This window comes from Protopterus annectens, chromosome 9.part0 (genome assembly GCF_019279795.1).
Source record: "Protopterus annectens isolate FY-2018-M chromosome 9.part0, PAN1.0, whole genome shotgun sequence".
NCBI classification, from domain to species: domain Eukaryota; kingdom Metazoa; phylum Chordata; order Ceratodontiformes; family Protopteridae; genus Protopterus; species Protopterus annectens.
Genome location: NC_056743.1, coordinates 1,513,422,077 through 1,513,439,264, shown reverse-complemented (window position 1 = coordinate 1,513,439,264; position 17,188 = coordinate 1,513,422,077). Strand labels below are relative to the sequence as shown.

The following is a 17,188-nucleotide window of genomic DNA, read 5'->3' as shown; positions in this document are numbered from 1 at the left end:
CAAAACAATAAATTTAAAATGTCCTCTAACAACTGTACTGTATTGTACAAGGAATATAATTTAATACAATCAGGAAGGTGTATCAAAGAACACATGTATGTTTCATGTGCAAGGGGCCTATGATTTGAAAACAGCCCAAAGTTAATCTTTCTCTGCCACTGGCAAAATGTATTTTCTTTGAATGTGGGTTTCAATGCTGTTTCAATGAATGTGTGTTTCAAGGGCAGAGAAGTTTTAATGCTAAGTCTATTTTCATTGTGAGACTGCATTGCTTTGTTTAGCAGATGTGCATTAGTGTTTGTACTGTAAAATGCAAAATAAAACTTTCAAATGAAATCCAAATCACCACAGTAGTAAAGCAGTATGCACATTACAGAGTTTATGGTAAATGGGGCGAAATAGCCAAGGAATAGGACATTGGAATGGCTGCAGGGGGGAGGCTCCATTCGACCATGATTTTGTGGGGGGTGAAGGGCAGCAAACTCAAAGACAGCTCCGGCTGAACTATACCTCTCAACTGTCCAGATTTTTGCAGAATTAATACATTTTTGCTTCTTATTTTTGAGTTGTTCCTCATAAAATTTGTGGTTTTCTGGCAAATCATTTAGGAATGAAGTCACTAAATAATGACAGACATTGAGTTTCAGACTTCATAACCTTCAGGAAAATGTATGCTAAAGCAAGACCTGTTATTCTATCAACTGTCTAAGTTTATACAAGAGCAATTTTAGTCCTGTTTGTATGTTCCCCCAATATATTTGTCCTTCTCCAAGTTTCCTGCATTAGGAGGTTGAGAGGTACGTGCAAATAAGTCACTTTATAGAATTAGGAATATCCAAACCTTTTAACTGTCCCCAATTTTGGCTCAAAATGTTGCTCTCCCCTTAATAATCCCACCACAAAATGGCAATTTTGGAAGAAAACGTGGAGGGTTTACAATTATAGATAACTGTAATGATCAGAGTTATAGATTACTTTTATTTCAGAAATGCATGTAAATTCTCTTATTTTGTCAGCTGCTCAAGTTAACAGTACTAATATTTAAAAAAGTGTCCCTTCTTTGACAGGGTCGCAGCTGTGTTGTGTGGCAATTTTATATTTTTGCATCACATTTTTGGTCCATTTTTCATAAAATTGTGGTTTTCTGGCAAATTAGTGGCAAATCATTAAAGACTGAAGTTAGAAAATAATGACAGACATTTGAGTTTCAAATTTCATACCCTTCAGAAAATTCATACTAATACAAGACTTACTACTATTCTATTATCTTTCTAAGTTTATAAGAGCAATATTTAAAAATTGTCCTTATCTTTGTGCCTTTGTCCCACTTCTATGTATGGCTTTGTCCAGATTTTATGCTCTGAGGTTGAGAGGTATGACAAATATGTCAGGGCCATCACCATCAGCCAGACACATTTCAAATTGTGACATACTTGTTGCACGCCACTCCCCCCATGTAGTGACTCTGGATGTGTCCAAGCAAGGCAAGGAGCAGTTATGCAGTGTAAGTGTACAGAGTATTCCCCCATCCACAGTAGACACAAGTACAACAGTGGCTTTTCATTTGTCCTTGATTTTGCAGAATGTTCTGCTTTTCTGTCATATTTTTATACTGTTGATTTATGCTTCTTATTATTCCGAAAATGCATGCTGTCACAGTGCCCTGTTGCTCTGTGTTTAAGTAGCAACGCTTTAATGACCATCAGGTAAGCTTGTCTGAGATTGTAAGATACAAGTAAGCTTTAATAAGCATACTGCTTAAGAATTACCAACACTGAAAGCCTTTTTGTTGTTGCCATGCAGAGAATATTTACATAACTAGATAACATATAAGCCTTAAGTATTGAAATGCACATGACAGTATTTGTAATAAAGAACAGGATTACAGTGTTTTCAGAAGCTCATTACATTTGTTGGAGACTTGCAGCCATCTTTGCAGGCTTTACCCGTAAACTAAACAGAATGCCAGTCTATCATGTGTGGTCCATAACCTGTGCAGTAATCCTTTATTCTTGTTTGCTGTTTATTTTTTACTTTGATCATGTTTTCCCCATGAAACAAGTAGATAGTTATTATCAGGCAGCAGGTATTTTTTGGATAAGAAACATTTTTACAAGTGGGGGTATCACAGAGATTGCTACTTTCAGCATGTTACTTTGTACTTTTATAAAGCTGAATATAAATTATAATTAGAACTGCAGTGCAAGGAGAAGTGGTTTGAGTTGAGTGCTGCTTGTTTTTTTTTTATATACTTGATTTTGACTGGCATTCCAGTAATGCATTTAAAAAGTAATTTATTTTTTCATGCCTCACAACCTTTTTGTTTCCATATAGATATTAAGTAAGTTGTCATGTAGCCAATGCATTGAAATATTTTTTCTTCTACACTTCATTTTGTCTTTATTGGACTTTCATAATGATGGTTTGGCACCCAGGGTAGCGTATTTAATTAAAGTTCTAGTTGTGGTTTTGAGCATAGCTCCACCCATTTCTAGTTGGCCACACCCCTTCCCATTGGCCTCACCCATTCAGCTGTCTCCTGCAGCCCCCCCCTTTAATTTGAAGTCCCCAGCTGCCACTGTTTTTAGGGGATGCCATTATGCCATTGGTCATCTTTTCCTTCATTAAGGAGGCATCATTGACTCTAACAAGAATTCCTAATAAAAGACATTTATAATACACCTGGACAGCCCTGCCTTACGTAAAACATAACCTGCAGCTGATACTCAGGATGCTGACATTAATTAGTCAGGTTACAACATTTTTAGAAAACCAAACTTAAATATTTAACTAGTTATATGAATACATGTATTTCGGGTGACCTTTGTCATATTGTCTCTTTAAGGGTTGTACAATTACTTGATTGTTTGATTAACGTGTTTATTAATTAATTAAGAATTTTTATAAATGAACTGCTGGGTGTTTCTAAAGTTATTCCTCTGAAGGCACTTTGCCAAGGTACCAGAACGCCATTAAACTTTGAGCAGTATCTGTGGCTCCGTTTCTTTTGTTACAACATTTTTAGATAAGACGTAGTTCATAAAAGTGTGTGTGGTGCTGCTGCTATGTACCCCTGTTGTCTATTATGTTTCTTATCTAAAAATACAAATTTCATGAAAAACATAAATATAATCTCTCTTGGTCACTATTAATGCTCACCAACACAAGTTATTTTGTTTGTTTGTTTGCTTGTTTTGCCACTGATTACATTTATGTTCCTCTGGACAGTCATACCTCCTCCTCCTCCCATGATGAAACCTTGAACTGGTTAACTTCCAGCATCATGTTGGGTGGCTTCAACTTTGACTGGAATCTAGCTTTAGATAGCACAGTCACTCTGCTTTCAGACTTTTTGGTCTTATCCTAAATAACCAACATAACTGTTACAACAGATGCATCTTCTGGGCATGACTGTATCACTAACAAAGTATTATCCTCAGTGCCAGAACATTTTTCCTGAGACTTTCAGATGTCATTCATCCATATTTGCCAACTAGTGTTACAGCAAAGTATCCAAAACTCATATTTTTGCTTTCCAAAACTACAAGAACTTCTGAATCAAATGCGTTCCTCAGAAGTTTCAAATAAGTAATTTGGTTCCCACTATGTAATTTATATCGGGATGGTATTGTTGCCTAACTCCCTGTTTATGGAACAGGCACCTGTCTACAAATGCTGTATCCAAGAAGTTAGTCATCCATGACTTTCCCCTATAGTTTAGTGTTTCAAGACTCATGCAATTCACCTTTGCTATGTATATCAGCAGTTCAGCTAAAACAATGTCTTGATCTGGTTGTTTACATGGTACAGAAGGACTCAGACAACCAGAGACTGACCAGTAGCCAGGTATCATAGCAGGCATAAAGGGGGTTGAGATCAAATGATAGATGCTGGTTATCCCATCCTGGGAAGGAAGGAAGGAGATTGTTCCAACCAGTACACACAGACTAGAGGCAGGGATACATGGTAAACAGCATGTAGGAGAGGTGCATGCATTTGGCTTTTCTAAGCTGTATCCATGCATTAGCATTCTGGAGCATGTACAGTAATACATATACTCAGAGAGAAAACACAGAAAACCATTGTTTCTGCAAGTGAACATGCAGTCTGAAGGGACAAGGATTATAGTAAACAAAATCCCTCCTTATAACTGTCTGGATAAAGGATACACTGTTCCCTAGTGATGGGGAACAAATGGGCATGGTCATAGCAGGGGCTAGATGGCTAGCAGCTATGAGAATTAAAAAAAAGTATAAAAATTACTTGTTCTACCTAGACACTAGAAAGAAGGTGAAAATAGACATGTTAAACAGTATGAAGCAGTTTCTATCATAATAATGCAAATGCAGCAGCAATTGTAAATACATAAATTATTATGTAGACCATATCCCCCAAACCTAAATTATTTTCTATTAATAACTTATCTCCCATACCCCAAAATTTCTAAAAGTCTCTGCCAAAGCAAAACCACAGCCTGGCAAAGTTCTTATGAACCATCCATCAATGATGGCTACATCCCTTTGTTGTAGAAAAGGGCAGTGGCGGCTGGTGACTTCAAATCAAAGGGGGGCTGCAGGAGACAGCGGAATGGGTGGGGTCAAGGGGAAGGGGTGTGGCCAACTAGAAAGGGGAGGAGCTATGCTCAAAACCACAAAAACTAACTTTAATTAAATACGCTGCCCTGGGTGCCAAACCATCATTATGAGAGTCCAGTCAAGACAAAAATAAGTGTAGAAGAATAAAAATATTTCAATGCATTGGCTGCACAACAGCTTACTTAATATCTAGATGGAAACAAAAGGTTGTGAGGCATGAAAAAATAAATTACTTTTTAAATACATTACTGGAATGCCAGTCAAAATCAAGTATAAGAAAAACAAGCAGCACTCAACTCAAACCACTTCTCCTTGCACTGCAGTTCTAATTATAATTTATATTCAGCGTTATTAAAGTACCAAGTAACATGCTGAAAGTAGAAATCTCTGTGATGCCCCCACTTGTAAAAATGTTTCTTATCCAAAAAAGACCTGCTGCCTGACAACTATCTACTTGTTTCATGGGGAAAACATGATCAAAGTAAAAAATGAAAAGCAAAGAAACAAGCTCAAGATACATTGCTTAAAGGATTACTGTACAGGTTATGGACCACACATGATTGGCATTCTGTTTAGTTTACGGGTAAAGCCTGTAGAGATGACTGGACGTCTCCAACAAGTGTGAGCTTTTTAAAAGAATGTAATCCTGTCCTTCAATACCCAAGGCTTATACATTATCTAGTTAAGTATTCTCTGCATGGCAACAACAGAAAGGCTTTCAGTGTTGGCAATTCTTTAACAGTATGCTTATTAAAGCTTACTTGCATCTTACGATGTCAGACAAGCTTACCTTATGGTCATTAACTGCTACTTAAACACAGAGCAACAGGCACTTTCTGAGTAATAAGCATAAATCAACAGTACAAAAATATGACAGAAACCAGACCATTCTGCAAAATCAAGGACAGATGAAAAGCCACTGTAGTACTTGTGTCTACCTTGGATGGGGGGACACACTGCACATTTACACTGCATAACTACTCCTTGCCTTACTTGGACACATCCAGAGTCACTACATGGGGGAGTGGGGTGCAACAAGTATGTCACAATTTGAAATGTCTCTGGCTGACTGTGATGGCCCTGACACATTTGTCATACCTCTCAACCTCAGAGCAAGAAATCTGGACAAAGCTATACACAGAAGTGGGACAAAGGCACAAAAATAAGGACAATTTTTAAATATTGCTCTAATAAACTTAGAAAGATAATAGAATAGGTCTTGCATTAGTATGAATTTTCTGAAGGGTATAAAATCTGAAACTCAAATGTCTGTCATTATTTTCTAACTTCAATCTTTAATGATTTGTCACAAAAAACACAATTTTATGAAAAATGGACCAAAAATGTGATGCAAAAATATAAAATAGCCACACAATACAGCTGGGAACCTGTCAAAGAAGGGACACTTTAATATTAGTACTGCTAACTTGAGCAGCTGAAAAAATAAACGAATCTACATGCATTTCAAGTAATCTATAACTTTGATTATTACAGTTATTTCTTAATTGTAAACCCTCCATCTTTTCTTCCAAAATTTCTATTTTGCAGAGGGATTATTAGGGGGAAGAGCAACATTTTGAGCCAAAAATCGGGGACAGTTGAGAGGTTGGCTATGCCTAATTTTATAAAGCAATTTATTTGCATGTACCTCTCAACCTGTTAATGCAGTAAATCTAAACAAGGCCAAATATATTGGGGGAACATATAAACAGTACTAAAAATTGCTCTTGTATAAATTGAGACAGTTGATAGAATAACAGGTCTTACTTTAGCATGCATTTTTCTGAAGGTTATGAAGTCTGAAACTCAGTGTATCATTATTTAGTTACTTAATTCCTAAATGATTTGCATGAAAACTACAAATTTTATGAAGAACAAACCAAAAATAAGAAGCAAAAATCTATTCATTCTTTGAAAATCTGGACAGTAGGGAGGTATAGTTCAGCTGGGCCTGTCTGAGTTTGCTGCCCTTCCCCCCCTCACAAAATCATGGTTGAATGGAGCCTCTGCAGCCATTCCAATGATCCATTACTTGGCTATTTCACTCCATTTACTAACCGGGAAAAGCCGAAAGACACAACAACTAATGTGCATACTGCTTTACTTCTATGATGAGTTGGACTTCATTTAAAAGTTTTATTTTGTATTTTACAGCACAAACACTAAGACATCTGCTAAACAAAGCAATGCAGTCTCACAATGAAAACAGACTTAGCATTAAAACTTCTCTGCCCTTGAAACTCATATTCATTGAAACAGCATTGAAACCCACATTCAAAGAAAATATATTTTGGCAATGGCAGATAAAGATTAATTTTGGGCTGTTTTCAAATCATAGGCCCCTTGCATATGAAACATACATGTGCTCTTTGATACACCTTCCTCATTGTACTAAATTATATTCCTTGTACAATACAGTACAGTTGTTAGAGGGCGTTTTAAATTTGTTTTGAACATTTTTCCAGTAAGCAATGAAACAAAATGCATGCACCAATGATAAAACTGCCCAATTCAGAACATTTCCATCATAAAAGTCTACTCAAACTTCTACAGTCCACTATTATCAGTAAATATGCACAATTCTACAGTCCACCATTATCAGTAAATATGCACAATCTCTGAAGTAGTAAAAAAGTCATCCAAATAATTCCACGTTGAATAAATCTGTAATGAAGAGGTTGCTGCTAGCAATCACCTTTATATTTCATGGTTTCATCAATAAATAAAGTGTCTGATGCCCCTGAGGAATAAATTGCCTAAATTACATTAAAAATAAGCTAGTAATATTGCAATAGGAAATGGATGGCAAACTGATAACAGCCTCATAGTTAGTATCTTAAGTACGGCAGCATTCACCCCTTATAGGAGTAGAACCAACAACCTTCTGCATCAAAAGAAAGTACACAACCTGTTGTGCTATTAGCAATGTGAGCTGACTTAGCATAATCAGCACTAAACTTCTCTTCCCCTGCAGCTCTCAGCTCCTTGTAGAATCTACTCAATACTCAACTGCATCTCAACTTCGCAGCACAAGAAATCTGGAAAAAGCCAAATTTATTGGGGTGGGTCAAAAGGGCAAAAACCAGGGACACATTAAACATTGCTTGTATAATCTTGGAAAGCTGCTAGAGTAAAATGCTGTGTTACCACCATACATTTTACTGCCAAGGTCCCTGTGCAAGGAGTCAGAACAACATACCACTATGCCAAATCACCTCCTTTGTGAAAGAAAAATGCAGTGTTACCACCATACATTTTACTGCCAAGGTCCCTGTGCAAAACAGTCAGAGCAACATACCACTACGCCAGATCAGCTGCTTTGTGAAATAGAGGAAGACTGAAACTTAAATGGCCATCATTTAATGAATTCAGTTCTCACCATAGCTATCAACCTCTTAGCACAAAACACCTGGACAAACCCAGTAATGAGGGAATACAGCCCTCAAACATATTCAGTAAATTCAGTTCTTGCCATAGCTGTCAACCTTGGCACAAAAAACCTGGACAAAGCCAATAACAGGGTAATACAGTCCCAAAAATAAGGACAAATTTCAAATAGTCATCTTATAAACTTAGTAAATTGCTATAATAAAAGGTTGTTCCAAGCAGAGTAATAAAGGTTATTATTAGCTTTGACTATACCTCTCTAGGGGTATCTGCCAAAACTCATCTGAAGTCTCTAAATTCTGGCACCAACCAGTTTAGGTGCAATATCCTCAAGTGTAGGTAAAATGTACCTTTCCCTGATAACTGCATCATTTAACTTTTTGAACTGACGTTTTCATATTGTCTCTTTTTTATAAATAGCATCCTCAGCACAGGCTCAGTTACACTTTCCATCTCATCAGCTACCTGCATACATTTAAGTTTGGCCTCTACTTTAAAGAGTATTGGAAATGATATTCTTCTGGGCATGGTCAAGGCATTTGGAATAGTGTCTGGCTTCAACTTTTTCTTTACTGGCTCATAATTAAGCTGACCAACTTCTCCAGATATCACCACATTAATTTAGTTTACTCTGGCAACCAGTCCCTATTTTCATGCCACAGTTTTACTAAATATATTTTTCACATATGAGCCTTCCAGAATATAGATCCAAAAGTAGTACACAGAATAAAAAAAAGAAATGCAAGGCAGATATCAAATGAATGCCAGTACACAATAAGCAAAAAACAATGTAATCAGTTCAGCAAAGATTGTACCAGTGGCTTTAAACTGATTATTTTTTGAGCCACTTTTGCCTTTGCCAGGATGACTATCTGAAGATGGTCAGTGCCTCTCATTCACCCACCTCCCTCTGAATGACTGGCCCGAGTGGCTATAATCACCTCCTACTTACCTGGTATACTTCTGCACCTTCACTCTGTTCTTCTTCTTCTAACTTCTTTCTTCTTTCTTCTACTACTTCTTTCTTCAGTTCTCTGTTCTTCTGACAAAATATAGGCCACCCAAAAAAATAAATAAATAAATAAAAATCCAATGGCAAATTAAAATGATAAATAAATCCAGGTTCGGTAAATCCTTCCCATGTGACTGACTCAGTCACGAATCAATCCATAACTGACTTACTGTTTGATTGTCGCTCTTTTCCCAGCACATAAAGCCCGGGAATAGAGCGACAACCAATCAGCAGCATTTAGCCCAGCAACTTAGCAAGCACGTCATGACATGCCTGCGGACGTTGCAGTCCGAGCCCCTTCTTATTCTATGTGGTTTGGAACCGCATAGACTTCTGGGCATCACAATGATGCCTTCATTACCCCTACAGGCTGCAATCAAAACAAAAAAAAAAAAAAAGATGTTTAAAACCGCCGCAGCCCGAGGCAGTTAAAGTGCGCACTGCGCATGCGCATACTTCCGAGTCGCGTACTCGGAAGTTTGTTTATTAAAAAAAATAAGGTATTAGGTAATTTTTTTTTTTAAAACATTTCTTAAAGTTCTTGACACTTTATTCTTTTTAGTTGAGGGGGGCTGCAGACCGGCAGTCCGATGCCACGAGCCACCCCTGGAAAAGGGACTCTGTTCTTCTTCACAAAACTGGTTCATCTATTTTTCTAAGCAGTTACTATAAAACTGCTTTCCTATCCCTACCTTTCCAAGGTCCTAGAAAAAAAGCATGCAATCAGTTGCTACAATACCTTTTTGAAGCTTCATCGTGAATATTTGCATGGTTCCAAGCCTACCAATAGGGAGACACTGCACTGCACATTAGAGTTCAGCTTTAACTTGCATAAAGATGGTGGATCATTTGGATTTCAAAAGGATGCACCACGCAACACTTAATACTGACCCCTTAAACTTCTGCCGAAGATTATCTGCTTATCTAGTAACAGTACAAGGATTTAAAGAATGGCTTCTAGATTAAATAAAGGTTTACCTAGATGCCAATAATAATGGAGAGGTTTCAGATATCATCCTATGGGACACTTTAACGGTAGTCTTACATGGTAAAGTCAAAAGTTGGTATATAAATAAAAGGAAAGAGTGGGATAAAAAACTGGTAAACATACAAAAAGAAATTGATGAACTAAAACTAAAACTTACATCAAATGACAAACCTGCATTAGCTGACATATGTAAACTGAACAAGGAATATCAGGATATCATGCAGCATAAAATATCAATAAGTCTGGAAAAAATCAGATTACAATCCTATTCAATTAATCCCAAGAGTATGCACAGGACTGCAATTAAATCTAAATATTTAAATGAGAAAAGTCATATAAAAGAAAATAGTATACACTAGAAATAATCAGACTATCAAAATTACAGATCTAAAAAAATGTTATGTTTTAAAAATCATTACAAGAATATTAATAATAATAACTCATCTACAAGTGATAAAAGTATATACACCTTTCTTGCTAATAATATTCAAAAGAAACTATCCAAACACCATATTAATAACATAGATAAATTATTTTCCTTTAAAGAATTAAAGGAACAAATAAAAAATCTTAAGACAAAAAAGGCACCAGGGCTGGATGGTCTAATTCTGGAATTTTACAAACTCTTACCTGATAGCATCTTGAAAAATCTTACTCAATGCATTCCAAGAAGTTAAAACTGCAGCAAAAATCTCTCCCTCATGGACATTTTCTATCATATCTCCCATCTTAAAACCAAGTAAAGAGCCCAACCTTTGCACATCATATAGGCCAATCTTTTTGCTTAACAATGGCTACAAGATATTCATGTCTATCTTAGCAGACAGATTAAACAATATTCTTTCAATATTAATTCATGAAGACCAAAGCAGGTTTATCAAAAACAGAAAGGTACAAGACAATGTAATTAAATTGCTGTCCTTAATAAACTCAGCAAACAAGAAAAAAATGAGCTTTCCATTTTAAGCCTTGATATAGATAAAGCTTTCGACTCCCTAAGTTGACCATATCAGTTTAAAGCTCTGCAAAAATACAATTTCTCCCCAAACTTTATAGGATTAGTTAAAAAAATATATGAAAAGCCCATAGCCTATGTAAAGATTGGATCTCATCTATCTAGCCCATTTGACATATTAAGAGGTACTAAACAGGGGTGCCCCCTCTCCCCATTACTCTTTGCCCTGGCTATTGAGCCGCTTATAAAATATGTTAAAAATAATGACAGTGTTAAAGGATATGAAGTGTCAGACAAATTATCCCCTAAGATACAGCTGTTTGCTGATGACCTACTAGTAACTTCTAACAATGTTGAAAATTCAGTAGATCACCTATTACATAATCTAGACTTCTTTGCAAACATCTCTGGTCTAAAATTCAATCATAAAACTCAGGCACTTCTAGTGAATAAAAATGTTACTATGAAACTTAGATCAAAAAGAAACATAATCTGGGAGGGCACACATATTAAATATCTAGGTATCATTATTGAATTGAATTAGAAAATAATTGCTCACATCAAAATTATCAACAACTTATAAACTCAATTATTAGTCTAATAGACAGATGGAACAGACTCTTCTTTACTTTTGAAGACAGACTAACTTTAATCAAAATGATACTGTTACCTAAAATCTTATTCATTGGCCAAGCTCTAATAATTCACCCACCTGTCAAAATTAAACAGAAAAGTAATAACTTATTACTTGACTTCCTTTGGTATCCCAAAAAAAAAAAAAAAAAAAAAAACATTAATTTCTCTTCTCTGGCACACCACAAGCTGGGATGAAGGAGGTATAGGGTTTCCTATATTGTTTTTTATTTAAACTCCACATTTATTACCATAGTGCTGCTTTGGAATACTATTTCTTATACATCATATTGGAAATCAGTACATGAAACCTTACTTCTAAATAGTAATAGGACATTGCTTGAACCATATACTCAAATTCATACAAACATGTTTATATGAATTTTAAAAAATATACATTCAAAGTAAAAGGTCAAAACTTGTTCTCACACCTCTTATAAACCAAATATTGCTGCAGTTTAAAAAGCTTATGTTTTCTAATCAATTACTTAAGAATTTATTAATAATTACATTTCCTATTGCTTACACAAATGAACATTTGATATCTTTTGATACTCAGAAAATGTTAGAATTTAAGAAGGGTGACCTATTATATTGGAATCAATTTCTCTCAGCTAATAAAATAAGCTCTGCAGACTATTTGATCAGCATATATAGTTTGCAAAATTGCAATTGGCTGGACATCCATACTTGCAAGGATTTTATACATACAAAGCTTGTACCCTCATTAGAGGCATACAATAAGAGTAACTTAAAAATCTTGGATTTTATCTCAACTATTATTAATAGCTCACCCAAGAACACTTCATACATATCTGTTATTTATAGAATTCTCAGAAATGATTTTAGCAAAACAGATGTTTCTTTTTGGAATTATTCAAGTGAAATTAATAGACAAGTATTCTCAGAAAAAGATAAAAAAAACTTTGTTTACAGTCGGTGAAGGAATCCACATCCTCCCTGTTCTGGCATGTATACCCATGGAAATTTTTACATAGATGTTTTTTCACTCCATATAGACTAGCAATAATGTACAAGAAAGATGAAATGTAATGTTGGAGATGTGGACACCTTGATGCTGACTGGATATATGGTTGTTAATTGCAAAATAATTCCCCGTTTTGGTTAGATTTTAAATATCTTTGTAAAGCTCTATGGAATGACAACTGTATAATTTCTGACTTCCTTATTCTTTTCAATGTTCTTGTTCCTGAAGTCATTCCTACAAAACAAACATCCTCTTTATAGCAAGGAAAATTGGTACTAAAACTGGAAATCCCAATCTATTCCTGTCTTTAAAGTTGAGTTTATTCATCTTGTGAAATACAGTTGTAAGAATGAGATTGCTACTATAAAAGCAAGGACTAACAACACAACCCATCATATAATTGCTTTGACAAAATTGTCTAATCTGTTGGAGAAATATTAAGTGTTCTCATATGTATATTGCTTTTTTAGTTGCTATGGACATTGTATATAGTTTGTTTTTTTTTGTTACTATACTGTCAAGTTATTGTGTTACAAAATGAATAAAAACATTTTGGGGAAAAAAAAAACATGCAATTCGCTTCATCAAAAAATTCGCCTTCATCTTCAACCTCTGTATGGGCTCTCCATTACTCCTGCAGGCAGTTTGCTAGTTACCAGATATCTTAAATGGCTTTTCTTTTTACTTTTTCTTTTTGTCTGTCTGTTACTCCTGGTTTTCAAACTGGTCTAATCTGGTTAAACAAGTTGATGATTCAGCCATGTTGCAAACAGTTGAGTCTTGTACTAGTACAATCTGAACTGCAGCAAACGTATAATAGACTTCAGAAATAACTAACAGTCATCTTTGCATTAATCAAAGCTACTAAAACTAAGTCAGACTTACAGTGATGAGGCAGGGTATCTATCTCTGCTTCTAGTCACCTGGGTTTTGGAAAAAGTTTGGGCTACCACAATGGCTGGCTAGGGGGATAGGATGAACCACTTCCTTATTGTCTCTCCTAATCCTGGAAGAGGATGTGGGTGTGCCCATTGCTCATTTGACCTCATTTGACCTCTGTAGGAGACTAAGGGTCATACATGATATTGTGGTAGCTTAGGAAGGAGGGAGAGTGACTGGACATCCAGTGCTGAGGGCAGAGATGTATGCTATGGACACCTGATAGTATTCTATATTTCTCCATCTTATATAGTAAAATGATCACCCACCACAGCATAAAGGCTCCTGAGCCATATGCATTTCTCTCCAATGAGTCCTTGATCCCTGCTCCTAAAATCTGGGATTCTGCAGGGTGTTCCTCCAAGAAGGTAAAAGACCACCCAGTAAAGGAATACATTCTGTATCACTGCAATGAAGATCTCATTGAACTTAGACAAGAAATGAGGGTGAGAAGAAAGGCCGAAGGTTATCAGGGTTGGGTGGGGAAAGATGAAGTGCATAAAAGAAATGCAAGTAAAACAAAAGCCATGCTCTTCAAAATAAATAACTATAAACCCAACAAAGCTAGTCCCCACATTAACTCATTCTCACTCCCAGTGGCAAATAAGTCACTATCACAAAGCTATTAGGTTTAACCCTGGAAAAGACTTTTAATTTCAGTTTGACAAATATGTTAACACTGTTGCCACCAAAACTAATCAAAGGTTAAGATGACTCTATAGAGTGAGGACTTTCTTATCACTGAATACTTTTCTGCCCATTACTGCTATGTACCTTACTCTTCACTGCTAATTGTTCCTCATTTTCCCAACAATCCATTAGTTACAACTTACAGCAACTTAAAATGACAATATAGTTATATCACCAGATTTGTTGCAGGTCACCTTTCCTAACACACTGCTTTTCTACATGTCACAACCTAGAACAGATAGGACTTAAATAGTTCTCATTTCCCTATATAAAATCAAGCCACAAATGACTTTACTCTTTTAGCTGCCTTTCATTGTATAGTATCCAGTATCCTTGACTGTCATAGCCCTTAGTATAACCTCACGTCCTCATCTGTGATGTCATAACTATCCCAGGAATCCAGCAATTGTTTTGGCAGTACTATATATCCATTTTACATTAATAAACTATGGGGAAAACATGAATAAACACTGAGCAGTTTACCACCTTTTTCCAGACAGACATCTGTTAAACATTTGTTTTCTTATTAGCTAGGTTAATCATTTTAGCACATGATGGTCTTTTGCAAGTAGGAAATTATTTGCAGCTGTAGAATTACTGGAACATTACTGAAATTATCACCTTTCCCAATACTTTTATGCAGTGTGCACAGGCACACACACACACACACACACACACACATATATACGTGTATATATGCATACATACATATATATATATATATATATATATATATATATATATATATATATATATATATATATATATAGGGTTCCTATTAGATGACAGAACTTGAAAAGACGAAAAGGCAAAATGATGAAGTGGCATATAAGTGAATTCTTTCCCTGAGAAAGAAATTGCTTTGCAGCGTCCGTTACTTTGCCATTTTCATCACTGTAGTGCGATCTCGGAGTTGGTATATTTAAGTAGGGGGGTGTGGGGGGCAAAGCCTCCCCACTTTATGTAATGTTTTAGGTGTTCTTTTTTTTTTTTCTGGAACAGCGATTTTTTTCCCTTGGAAAAAAAAATCGCTGTTCTAAGCATTCGAGTTTGTAAGCTTTTGCTTACATGAGGTCGATAAATCATCGTTCACGTTTCTAAGCGTTCGATGATTTAATATAGAAATATAGACTATATCTATATATATATATATATATATATATATATATATATATATATATATATACCCTGCTAATTGCTTGTTTGTTATAATGTTGAACAATAATGATGGCATTAAACTGTCCTCTGATGTAACTTTGTGTGCTTTGTGTACTAAATGTGCTGCTGCCATTTTGACACTCTTCTTCATGGACATATTGTATTTTGTTATACATTGTTTTACTCTATCCTTGTTCTAACACAGCACACATGATATTTTTCTTTCTGTACTTCTGTCAGTTTTGTTTTGTTTAGGAGCTTTTCTCTCTGGAACTACACTGAAAATGAGCTTTGTTTAGTTGGACCTTTCCATTCAAGAGATGCAATCAACCAAAAGAATGAACAAATAAATAAATAAGCAAGCACCACAGTATTTATCCAACAGAAGTAAAAGATTTTATATCTCTAACCTTAGAATATCAGAATGTTTAATCCAACCATACAACCACTACTCCAGGAGGTACCAGATGGATAAGTCAAGCTATCTGACATGACTCATTCAAAATGATTGTATTTATAAGGTTTGCTAAATGCCTGCACTGTAAAGACAATTTGGAAGTTTGTTTTGAATATTGTATACCCTACATTTGCATAGTAGTGCAGTGTTCTCTAATTCATTTCTTGGCTGGGGTGTCTCTTTTGTGGAGTTTGCATCTCCTCCCTGTATTTGCATGTTTTATCAGGTTATCTTGTTTCCTATTACATCCCAAAGACATGCCATAGTGAAATGATGATCCTTCAAGCTGGCCATATGTTTACATGGGAGAGTGAGTTGCTGTGTGTGTGTGTGTGTGTGTGTGTGTGTGTGTGTGTGTGTGTGTGTGTGTGTGTGTGTGTGTGTGTGTGTGTGTGTGTGTGTGTGTGTATACACATGCATATTGTACAATAGGCTAGCATCCTATTCAGAATTATCTTCTCTGCCTTTTGCTGGCACAGGCTGCAACTTTTCTACAACCTTGAACTGGGTTAAACAAATAATCTAAGAATGAATGAATTGTAGTTGTAAAGATAGTACTGTTAAATGCATATAGTTGGACTACACAGATCCTTTGGCTTATTTCTGAACATCTGAGCTATAAAACCTTGTTGCAGACTATTTATTTATGAATGTTTAGTCCACAGTGGCAATGCTAAGGAAATCGTTGCTAAATGAATATCACTGACTTCATTTCTGATGGTTTGGACATAGCACCAGTAATAAGGTTTATGGGATGCTTGGGACATAATGCATTTGGATAAAACAGTACTGCACGTCTGTCATATAAAGGATAACATCAGTATGGTCACTAAATTGTATTGCATTTCTCTTTTTATAGTGTACAGAACTGCAGTGTGAATATTTCCTGACTTTCTGGTACTATAGCAAAACCTGAACAGTAACAGCAATCATGTCTTATGGCTGATAAACGTGTGCATTGTTTTGTGTGTAACTTACTATTTGTAACTAAACCAGTTTCTTATATGAGTAGAAACTGTCTTGTCAGAATGTAGTGATGCAACTGCTCACACCCATCTTGCAAAGGTAAGCACGGTTTTGTGCTCTACTGCAGTGTGGCCTACAGCAGATTTGTTTGCTGTTTTTCATTGCCAGCTAAGTAGCATGAATGATTTTGGATATTGTTGTACTGGAAAACAAAAGTAAAACACCAGCTACATGACACCAGTTAGTCATGCATGACTCTTCACAAACCAGGCAACATTTGCAGCGAACAGCTATGAAAATGGCTGGTGGGTCTAGTAGCTTAATCAAATCACTCCAACAAGCAACTGTTCAGAAGCACTTGTCAAGAATATTGAGTAGTGCTGTGTAGACAAGTTCCATCTTATAGCTAGTTTTTCTGTG

General features: G+C 35.8%; 1 protein-coding gene across 3 annotated transcripts in view; it reads right to left on the bottom strand.

Moving 5' to 3' along the window:
* The window catches only part of LOC122812148 (GEM interacting protein), a 1,774,188-nt gene that overhangs the window by 1,745,409 nt on the left and 11,591 nt on the right, over window positions 1-17,188 (bottom strand). The window lies entirely within an intron of this gene.